Below are 9,046 nucleotides of genomic sequence, written 5' to 3'. Positions count from 1 at the left end.
GTGCTCAAAAAGTGCAATTTTATCTTGTACAAGAAGAGCCTTTGAAATGCATAACATCATCACTAAAGATGAATGGAAATGAAAGAAAACAAACTAAAAGCTCTTTTTGTCTGTCTGTTTCACTTGCTTCCTCTCCTCCTGTCTGCTACTCTGTCTCTCTCCCTCTAACAGTCCCTAGAAAGGGCATAAACCAAGACGTTTTTTTTTCCCTCCTCAGTTTTTCTGTCTCATCTCACTGTCTCCCTCTATGCTGCGGTGACAGTCTCTAGATCAGAGCTCATTTATTGGTTGGGAAGGAATACAAGGCTTACTGGAGCTTTCACAGACTAACCATGCTATTTGCATAACATAATTGTGTGTGAAAGAATCTGTTTTCCACAATAATATGCTTCATATCTCTCACTCATAACAGAATCCAACTAGACAAGCAGTGAAGCCAGTAACATCTCTGATGCTGTTACATTATATCACACACCCTTCACATAGCATTACTATTCTCAACAATAATTCTACACATCTGTCTTCAAGGATACCTATGCTGATTTCAGTATTCCCACGAAAAGTGCTGAAAACAGAATAATAACTATTCCCTTTTCAGTCAAGAATCAGACCTCTGCGACTCTATAAACATGGGTGTAAATAGATGCAAACATATACATATATGTTTGCATGTATGTATATATATATATATATATGTATATATATATATATATATATATGTATATATTCATTTCAGAATTTTGAATTCCCAAAACTTCGAATTTCATATGGTTGAGACCATATGATCAAAGTTTTAGAACTTCAAAACTGAAATAAATCTAAAAGGAACACAAAACCATGTTCCTCAATGATTTGCAGGGGGGCAAGCCCCCCTGCACCCCCCCATAACTTCCGCTATTTAAATATACCAACTCTGAGATGGCACTACAACAAGGAAAAGGTAGAATTTCCTGTTCCGCGCTGTATGCAGATCTCCGTTCAGAATTTCAAAGTACTAAAACTTTGATCATATGGTCTCAACCAAATGAAATTCAAGGTTTGGGGAATTCAAAATTCTGAAGGGAACCCATATGTATACATAGATATATATATATATATATATATATATATATATATATATATATATATATATATATATACACACACACACACACACACACACACACACACACACACACACACACACACACACACACACACACACACACACAAACACACACACACACACATACACATACATTCATACCTGCACAACATGTGTAACCACAAATTCATGTACAGACACACACACACACACACACACACACTCACACACACAGACACACACACACACACAAAACTTAAACACACAGAACCACATATGCATGACAAAACATACCATGGCTTATATTAAGATATATATATATATATATATATATATATATATATATATATATATATATATATATATATATATATAAAAACTGTCACCATCATCTTGATGACAAGAATGTACACTGCCTTCTTTGAAAATACAAAAAATTACTTAGTACTTTCATTAGTAATAAATTATTAGTCCCATGAGTAAGTGAAGGCACAGAAAACCTGCTGGCTTAAATAGTTGCATAGTGTACCTGATATGACCGTTTTGGTCTACACCTAATTGTACACCACCTCTCAACATTCCCTGTGGAAATGTCTGAAAATACAATGTGTGAACTAGTAAAGCTGGAAATATTAAAATCCAGTATCAGGAATTAAAAGTTGTTCATTTACTTCACCCCAAAAAAGGTCTTCTAGTTTCCTTTGCACTTTTGCATCATAGAAATGCTGCACAGAATAAAGATAATTTCTTAAGTGTGCATCCTTTGTAAGAGAGGGGTGTTGGTATATTATCAAAACAAAAAGAGACGTATCTATAAGCTTATAATCTTGCCCTTTGGAGCATTTGTGACATGACATGACAACAAAATACAGTTTGTGTGCCAATATTGCTAACAGCACAGAGCGTACATTTCTATATTCTTTTTCTCTACTCTCTCACCAACCATCTGCCCTCACTCGATCCATTCAATGCTTTAATTTTACAGAGGGGAAGAGTCATTATCAAGAAGCAGTTGTCTAGCCATCTATTATGTTTTTTTAGTTAATGCCTAAACTGTGATAGGTTAAATCAGCAGTACCAGCCTTCCACTCAGGTGTGGATGGACCACCATGCACGCCTGATTGCACAGCTGTAGCATGTGTTGTTTGGCATGCCTGGACCTGTCAGGAGCAAATTCCTGCTATGTACAGTTGCAGCACACCTAACCTGTGCAGCATATCAGTACAGCAGCATGCCTTTACCCTATGATGGACATGCTGGAGTGAGTCGTTCGTGCTTAATTAAAGTATTGTTCACACCATATCTGCTCCAGTCATCATTTTGGTTTTATTACCTTAGACTTGCCAACACCCTGCACATGAGATATCTAGTGCAGCACCTCGAATCTCACCGATAATCATATAATCAGTCAGAATCTGTGCAGCCTCTTTCTTGCAGTTCTGCACACAAACTCAACAAGTCATATACTTATATTCCCTTAAGGATTGTAGTTCTACCACTCCATTGCATTTTTTATTTATTTATTAACCATATAAGTGACACAAAGAGTAGTCCCCAAAGAGGACCACAGTTACAAGTTTAATTCAAATGATAATGTCGTTTGAATTAAACTTGTAACTGCAATCCTCTGTGATGACTACACTCATTCTTGTTTTTAATTTGTCTTGGTGTGATTGAACTACTTTTGGTATTTGGTTATTAACCATGGAGGTGAGCATCCCTTCACAGACCTTTTTAAGACATGACCAATTTTAATGTTTTATATATGGCAGTTTAGTATAGCCAGCGAAGCAATCCATTTTATGGAAAAACTAGAAATGCGCATCTATGGTAATCAGAGAGCTGAACCCCAGACCTTGAAGATTTAAGAAATAAACGTTATTCATTGAGCCCCAGACCTTGAAGATTTAAGAAATAAACGTTATTCATTGAGCCCCAGACCTTGAAGATTTAAGAAATAAATGTTATTCATTGAGCCACAGACTTTCTCCAATATAGATACTTTCTTTCAGCCAGTATTTTATATTTATGCCATTTCACACCCAATACAAATGCAGAAATATCCTATTTATTGAGTTTAGTTCTTCATGATCATATTTACAAGATGTAATTAATACAAGATTGAAGTTCCTCTTCTTTACAAGTTCACAGTCCTACAGTCATTGCATCTCTTGCCTTCAGCCCCATTACAATAATGCTGCATCTCGTCATTTTAAACTCTGCCTGAGAGACACATCGAGGCAATTTTATCTTCAGTTGTATGAAAGATATTTAACTTATTTTGTCTATGATTTCTTTATATTTCTCCTTTAGTGCTTCCATTTTCTCTTCATAATTTTAACACCATTTCTACAATGCAGCATAAAACAGTTGCACATTAATGTATCATGCAGGTTCTGTTATATCTCCCAGTCCTGCTGTCAATACAGCAAACACAATGACTATTAACTGGGAATGATATACTATCTCAAATTACTCGAAAAATCCCAATATATGGCCTTGATTTTAACTCTAAGGATAGATGATATATGTGTCTCAAATTCTAAGTAAGACCAATTGTTAATCGTGTCTGCCCATTTTAACGGAGAGTTTTAATTTTTATCCATGTTTTTGCATTCATAGGTTGAACACTGTTACAAGCCTAGCCAATAACCACAGGTGAAAAACCAACCCTGTACCTTGTATCTGTGAAGTAAAGTCCTTATGTCAATGTAATGTCAGTCTAACCCCAATATTTGTTATTGTCCTTATCCACAGTATGTTAAATTCTTAGATCTGTAAAATATACCTATAGATTTCCTCTGTTTCTTCTATTATTTGAATCATTTCCTGCCTTATCAATGCCACTGCATAATATTCATATATTGGAATTTTCCCTGCTTACCTTCCATCGTATCCACCAGATTCATCAAATATTTCACTGTACTTACACGTCTTTTGTTATTCATAACATCTTTACATCATCTGTGCATATGCTCACATTTTAACTCCATATCAAATATTTTAATATCCGTAATTTCTGACCTTTCTTTATCTCTCTCTGAGTACTGGGTCAGTCTATTGAAAGGAATAACGGCTTGTTTTCCTTCTCAGTCTTAACTCTCTCTGTACTGTAGATCCTGATTTTATGCAAATACTTACCAGATGGTATGCAGTCCGTACCTACCACAACCTTTATTTTTAATATTCTGGATAAATGAAGCAACTACCTTTGACATACCATAAGCCGACTAATTACATACCTTACACTGCCACAAGCTTATTAATATCAGTTCTTGAAAAGTCCCTTATTCCCTGAATAACTTACTCTGATTCTTCAGATGATAAATCTGTTTGAATAACATTCTGTCCTGTCACCATATAAAATTGTAGTCCATAAATGATATCATCCATTGATAAAGTTAACCTCCTCCATGAAATCCTTGTCAGCATTTTCCTATCACAGCTAGGCAGGGCCAAAATAAGCTTCCTGAAATCCATACTCCGATCTACTGATTATGTCTGTCAAGGGTAGAATTGTTATATCCCTCTTCAATATAATTTATTTATTTATTTATTTATTTATTTGCAGTTGGTTTACCAGGATAGTCCATTGGGTCAAAAGAACCCGTTTTCAATGGAGTCCTGGGGAGAAAAGCTCCAAAAAAGCAATAACAAAGTAGGTACAAACAGTGTCATGATAAATACAATAGTACAAGATACAGACATATGAGTTGAATCTTCAGGAAACAAACAAACAATACTCAAAATATTTAAAAAAAAAATTCAAACTTTAGGAATTCAAACAATACTATTTAGAGAAGAGTGATGTTGCTTTACCCATACAGAGTGGTTATTTTGTAAGGACAAAAGCTTATAAGGTACAATCAGGTAACATGAGTGTGAAGGAGATGTAAATACCATATTTTTATGAGGGGTGGGAGCAAGAGCATTCCCATTTGGCCTTTTATGAGGGGTGGGAGCAAGAGCATTCCCACTGGGACCTTAGATACATATGAAGAGATTTTTAAATATGTTATGATTGAGAGTAGTGGGAATTGATGGCGGCAGTGAGTTCCAGAGCCGTGCTAGGTGAAACGATAGTAAGTTTTCGCCTGGTGGGCGGGTTGCTTTGTGTACTTCTAATAGGTTTTGATTGTTAGACCTTAAAGCCCTATTGGGTAGGTGCATCCTGAAGGTGGAGGACAGGGAGGGACAGAGAGATGGGTTAAGAATGAGCTTGTGGGCTAAAGTTAACTGAGTGTAGTTGAGTTGATTAGGTAACTCAAGCCAGTTTAGTTTTTGGAGAGAGGTGCAGTGGTGGGTGGAGGACCTGTGACCGTTTGCGAACTTAGCGATTTTGTTATAGCATGAAGAAAGTTGTTTTTAGAGAGGACTGTAGATTTGTTAGCAAAGGAGCTCCATAGAGAAGGGAGGGGATAAGAAAAGAAGAGGAGAGAGTAATTTTAGAGGAGCATGTGAGGAATTGATTTTGACGATAGAGCATGCCTAGTTTTTGATGGGTTTTTTTGATATTTAGTTGTAGATGGGAGTTGAAGTTAAACTGGTTATCAATTTGGACACCAAGTAACTTGGTTTCAGTCACCAGTTCCAAGGATGAGTTATTTTCGCTAGTAATAGAGAATGTGTTCATATCGAAAGGGTAGTTTTTGAGGGGGTAAATACCATAAGTTTAGTTTTGGAGGCATTGAGAGCTAGGTGGTTTATTTTCATCCAATGTTCAGTAATTGAAAAAGCTTCTTGTGTAAGCTTTTGGACCATAGAGGTAGATGTATCTGAACAGATAATGGTAGAATCATCTGCATATTGGATGATGTTAGAGAATGGAATGGATTTGAAGTCATTTATAAATATATTGAAAAGAAGGGGACCAAGAATGGAGCCTTGGGGAACTCCGGTAGGGGTACTAAGAAAGGAGGAAGTGGCCTTTTCCATTTTACAGCTTAGAATCTGTTTGATAAATAGCTAGAGAACCAGTTCATGGAGGAGGAGAGAGGTGAAGTTGTGAAAGTTTAGTTAAGAGTAGGCTGTGTGAGATAGTATCAAGGCTTTAGAGAGGTCAAGTAGTAAGGTGGAAACAATTTGGCCAGAGTCACGTGCTTTATTAACAGTCTCTAGGTAGGAGAGTAGGGCTGTCATAGTGCTATGATTTGGTCTAAACCCGTGTTGAGTAGGGGTTAGAAGGTTATTATCTAAGAGATGTGGTAAGAGTTGGAGTTGGACACATTTTTCTAGGAGTTTAGAAATGGGGGACAGGATAGCAATGGGACGGAAATTGTTGACGTTACAGTTGTTGCCTCCTTTATGCAGAGGAATGATGAAGGCTTGTTTCCAGAGTTGGGGCACTGTACATTCATGGATGGAACGGTTTATTAGAATGCTTATAGGATAGGCAATTGCTTCAGCAGCTATACTTAGGAAGTAAGAGGGAATGTTATCAGGTGCATTTGTACATGGCTTCAATTTCTGAAGGAGTTTCTTTATAGTAGAAGTGGGTATTGGTTTTAGTGAAAATAGAGTTGAGTGTGAAGAAAGAGAGTTGGAGGAAGGTAAGGATGATGTGGAAGTTGGGATAGGAGAAGAGCTGGAGGATAGACTGTGAGTAGATGGTAAGGGAGGAGTGATAGTGGAAGGCTGAGAGTTTGCAGGAGAGTGTGGGGGTGAATTAGATGGTGAGGTGGGACTAAGGAAGGAGGAAGTTAGCTTGCTAATAGATTCAATGAAAAAGGAGTTGAATTGAGTAGCTAAGTCTAAATCAGGGACATTTGGGTCTGGGGTAGGGGTGTGTGGCTTACTGGGATTAAGGAGGGTAGAAATTCCTTTCCAAAACTTTTGAGGATTTGTTTTATTATTGTTTTGGAGTGTAAAAAAGTATTTTTGTCTATCAGAGATAATAGACTTCTTTACTTTATTTCAAGTGTTTTGTAATCAATATGGTGTTCAGGGTTTTGTTTTCTGATATAGTCCCCAGGCTTTATCTCTGAGGCATGGTTGATAGTGTGTTTTGGTAAGCCAGGGGGCAGAATTATTTCTTATTCTCTTTGTCTGCAGGGGGGCTTGGGAGTCTAGTATTTCTAAGAATGTTGAGTTAAAGTAAGTAACTGCATCATCTAAGGCTAATGTCCGTAGATTGTTCCAGTTTACTGCTTTTAGAGAATTTAAAAAGGTTGTTGAGTTAAAGTTTTGTGGTTACGGGTAGTAATGTAATTGTGGGTGTGGTGTATCATACAGGAAGTCGGTGAGTGAAGGTGGGCATGTGATCACCTAGAGGGTCGGGAAGAGTACCACTGTCTGAGAAATTATGGGGATGTGATACTAGAATCCAATCTAGAATGCTGCCACTAGAGTTTTGATGGGTGTGTAACAGAGTTGATAAGCTGGGAAAAATTATATAGGTTGATGTTAAGGGGGGTAGTTGGTGACTGGATGGAGGCCCAGTTAATATTTACATCTCCTAAGATTATGGTTTCATTGCTGATGTTGTTGGAGAGCCAGGAGAGGATATCTTCAAGTGTGGAGATATTTTCTCCTGGGGGGATGTAAAGGATACTACACATATGTTTTATGCTTATTAACTTGTAGGAGAGTTATGAGTAATTCAGCATTGTTAAATTGTGGGATAGGTTTGTTGTAGGGAGTAATTAGTAAGGAAGATGAGTAAAGGAGGGCTACTCCACCTCCTTTCTTGTGGGACCTGTCTTTTCTAAGAATTGAGTAGTTAGCTGGAACTATTTCAGAGTCTTTTATAGAGGGTTTTAGCCATGTTTCTGAGATAGCTAGGATGTCAGGTTTGTTATCGTGAGCCAGGCATGGAGGGTTGCGACTTTGTTGACTATGCTTTGGGAGTTTATAGCAGTAAGTAATGTAGGTTTGTGTGTGGAGGTGGGGGTAGAGGGGCCTGGGTTGGGATGGATATCACCTGATAAAAGACTGGTAATCAGATGAAAGATAGGGTTGGAAAGGTAATGTAGTAGTTTAATACGAGGATTGTGTTTTATTGTGGTTAAAAGGGGTTCTTGGTTGCTATGGGAATGAGGTTTTCTGAGTGGTGAGCAGTTTGTATGAGAAGAATAGGAGATGTTTTATAGGGTAAAGATGGGGAGAAATAGAAGAGTGTGAATGTGTTGGGAACTAAGATGGTTAGTTATGTGATAGAATTGTGTGTGGTGGGGGTACAGGGTTGGGTGAGGTAGTGAAAATATGAAAGTTTAAGTAGTAATAGTAAAATAGGGATGGATGAAGGTTTCAAGAGCATGTTGATTTTGGTTGTTTTGTTGTATAGTATTGTAATGGTTCTGAATATGTTTATAGGGAGTATTATGCAAGGTTAATATGGTAAAAATTGTGAAAATAGTGGGGAGTATGGAGTATGTGGGGTGGAGGGGTGTGGTAGTTGGAGAAGGTGTAGTGGAGCAAAGAGGTTCAAGTAGTAGAGTGAGAGTTTAAAGTTGTGGGTGAAACAATGAGGGAAAGAAGAGGGTGTGGAAAAAGAATGTAATAGGATGGAGTAGGGTGTGTCTAGGTTGTAGGCGGTTAATTGGTGTAGAGTGGAAGAGGGTGTGGTTACCAGAGGGATATAGGTAGAGGTGCTGGGGGTGGGATTTGGGGGCAGGGTAGGGAGGCGGAGTGAGCCGAAACAGAAGATGAGAGCCAATCAGTGGAGCAAGGATTACAGAAGAGTAAGGTGAAGCAGGGTAAGTAGGGCTTCTGGATGTAGTATGTATATATGTATATAGTAGGTAGAGAAGGGTAGTAAGGTATAGGAGAGAGAGAGAGAGAGAAGTGAGAATAAAAACTGAGAAAGCAAAGAGTGAGTAAAGCAAAAGGCAAATAAGAGAGGGGTGGGATGCCTTCTAGTGGCCAAATGCTGAATGCACTGGCCCACTAGGGAAGTCTATGGACTAAAATAGGGTTGAAGTAAGGAAGATCTAGAGAAGCATGAGGGAGTTAGAAGCAAGTGAG

The 9,046-nt window shown here is 37.9% G+C and overlaps 1 protein-coding gene across 1 annotated transcript in view; it reads right to left on the bottom strand.

The window, feature by feature from the left end:
- The window catches only part of HRH3 (histamine receptor H3), a 69,445-nt gene extending 69,251 nt beyond the window's left edge, over nt 1-194 (bottom strand). The window contains exon 1 of the mRNA XM_044090415.1: nt 1-194. This exon is cut by the window's left edge and continues 347 nt beyond it. The gene's annotated coding sequence lies outside the window, so the exon portion shown is untranslated.
- Nucleotides 195-9,046: the final 8,852 nt, after the last annotated feature.

This window comes from Protopterus annectens, chromosome 12.part0 (genome assembly GCF_019279795.1).
Source record: "Protopterus annectens isolate FY-2018-M chromosome 12.part0, PAN1.0, whole genome shotgun sequence".
Lineage (NCBI taxonomy): Eukaryota > Metazoa > Chordata > Ceratodontiformes > Protopteridae > Protopterus > Protopterus annectens.
The sequence above is the reverse complement of the archived record's forward strand: the minus strand, read 5'-3'. Positions and strand labels throughout refer to the sequence as shown.